The sequence below is a fragment of the Anastrepha ludens genome, unplaced genomic scaffold (genome assembly GCF_028408465.1).
Source record: "Anastrepha ludens isolate Willacy unplaced genomic scaffold, idAnaLude1.1 ptg000053l, whole genome shotgun sequence".
NCBI lineage: Eukaryota > Metazoa > Arthropoda > Insecta > Diptera > Tephritidae > Anastrepha > Anastrepha ludens.
The window spans coordinates 235,001-237,500 of record NW_026530034.1 but is presented as its reverse complement, the minus strand read 5'-3'; the positions used below and the strand labels follow the sequence as shown (position 1 = coordinate 237,500).

The window sequence follows — 2,500 nt, the reverse complement described above, 5'->3', positions numbered from 1 at the left end:
CACAATACATTCATATGATAAACTGAGTAAATATATAATAAAGCCATTTGAAATATATTGAATTCTATTAAGTTAGATTTTCACCATACATTTTTCACAATGCGTTGTGTACATTGTCAGAAACACTCACGGTGAAGGCAAGTGAGATATATATGAAAGAAAATCAAATCGAATTTATATGAAACTATATTCGATTAAATGTATGAAAGTAAAATTTACCACAATACATTCATATGATAAACTGAATAAATATATAAGAAAAACATTTGAAATATATTGAATTGTATTAAGTTAAATTTTGCCCATACATTTTTCACAATACGTTGTGTACATTGTCAGAAACACTCACGGTGAAGTCAAGTGAGATATATATGAAAGAAAATCAAATCGAATTTATATGAAACTATATTCGATTAAATGTATGAAAGTAAAATTTAACAAAATTTTGCCCATACATTTTTCACAATGCGTTGTGTACATTGTCAGAAACACTCACGGTGAAGGCAAGTGAGATATATGAAAGAAAATCGAATCGAATTTATATGAAACTAAATTCGATTAAATGTATGAAAGTAAAATTTAACACAATACATTCATATGATAAACTGAATAAATTATAATAAAGACATTTCAAATATATGGAAAATATCATCATATATATAATTTAGTATTTTAATATATATTTAGTTAAGTTGATGGTATTATTGAAATATATAAAATGTAATTGAATTATATGAAATCAAACTGAAATGTATTGAATTGAATTTTTCCCATACATTTTTCACAATGTGTGGTGTGCATGGCAAAAAACACTCACGGTGAAGGCATGTGAATAATATGAAAATATCAACATTTAACTAACCAATGATATTGAAGCATATAAATCGAATCATAACTATATGAAACACGAATTTGAGTTATGTTAAACTGGTGATATTGTGGATTTATTCCTAGTTTTCCATACGTTAGTTTAAATAGAAACAATTTTCGAATATGTATACATATATGAAGAATTTATATTCTATACTAACATATTATGGAATGTAACTATTGATTGTTACCTTGGCATATTGGTGTATTGTGAGATTTCATTCATAGTTTTCCATACGTTAGTTTAAATAGAAACAATTTTCGAATATATATACATATATGAAGAATTTATATTCTATACTAACATATTATGGAATGTAACTATTGATTGTTACCTTGGCATATTGGTGTATTGTGAGATTTCATTCATAGTTTTCCATACGTTAGTTTAAATAGAAACAATTTTCGAATATATATACATATATGAAGAATTTATATTCTATACTAACATATTATGGAATGTAACTATTGATTGTTACCTTGGCATATTGGTGTATTTGTGATTTTATTCATAGTTTTCCATACGTTAGTTTAAATAGAAACAATTTTCGAATATATATACATATATGAAGAATTTATATTCTATACTAACATATTATGGAATGTAACTATTGATTGTTGCCTTGGCATATTGGTGTATTTGTGATTTTATTCATGGTTTTCCATACGTTAGTTTAAATAGAAACAATTTTCGAATATATATACATATATGAAGAATTTATATTCTATACTAACATATTATGGAATGTAACCTTGGCATATTGGTGTCATTGTATTTTATTCCTGGTATTCTATAGTTAGTTTAAATAGAAATAAATTTTTGAATTCAAAATTTTATATTCTATACTAGCATTACATAGAAATTATCCTCAACTGTTTGTTTCTTGTATACATACAGGAAATTAAACAGATGAAGAAAAAAAAAAAACAAAACAAATAAAAATTATAAGAAAAACTAAATTTTAAACAAAAGAAAAAAGGAGAAATTTTTTCAATCATATATATATTTATGATTAAAAAATAGAATTATGGAATTATTAATTTCAATTCAGAGAGAAAAATTATGTAATATATGAAATTATTACATTAAAAATGCATTTGAAGAAAAAGTAAAATGTTATTAAAAATGATACATTTGAAAATTGGCAAATATTAAGAAGAAATATCGTTCTTATATTTTTATACAAAATATATATAGAGAACGAAAATTCTTTTTCATAAAAAACGGTTTTTGAATTCTGATAAGAAAAGCTAAAGGGGTCGGCGGGAGCGCACATTGAACGAAAGAAAATGAAAGAAAAACACAACAAAGAAGAAGACCAAATAAAATACAAATATTTTATACAAATAAAAGCACATTATTAATAAATAATAATAATAATAATGATGATGATGATGAGATGATACATAAATTGTGTTATTAAAATTATGTTCTATTGTATGTGCGTTTTCCCCTTTACTTTTTATATACACCGTAATTTATGAAATTTTCAAATATGAAAAACAAAGAAAAATATATAAACAAATATATATATTATTCTGGTTGATCCTGCCAGTAGTTATATGCTTGTCTCAAAGATTAAGCCATGCATGTCTAAGTACAAACAAATTAAAAGTGAAACCGCAAAAG

General features: G+C 23.9%; 1 non-coding gene across 1 annotated transcript in view; it reads left to right on the top strand.

The window, feature by feature from the left end:
• The first annotated feature begins 2,406 nt into the window (after positions 1-2,406).
• Positions 2,407-2,500, top strand: part of LOC128870787 (small subunit ribosomal RNA) — a 1,991-nt gene continuing 1,897 nt past the window's right edge. The window contains exon 1 of the ribosomal RNA XR_008455505.1: positions 2,407-2,500. This exon is cut by the window's right edge and continues 1,897 nt beyond it. This is a non-coding gene — a ribosomal RNA (small subunit ribosomal RNA).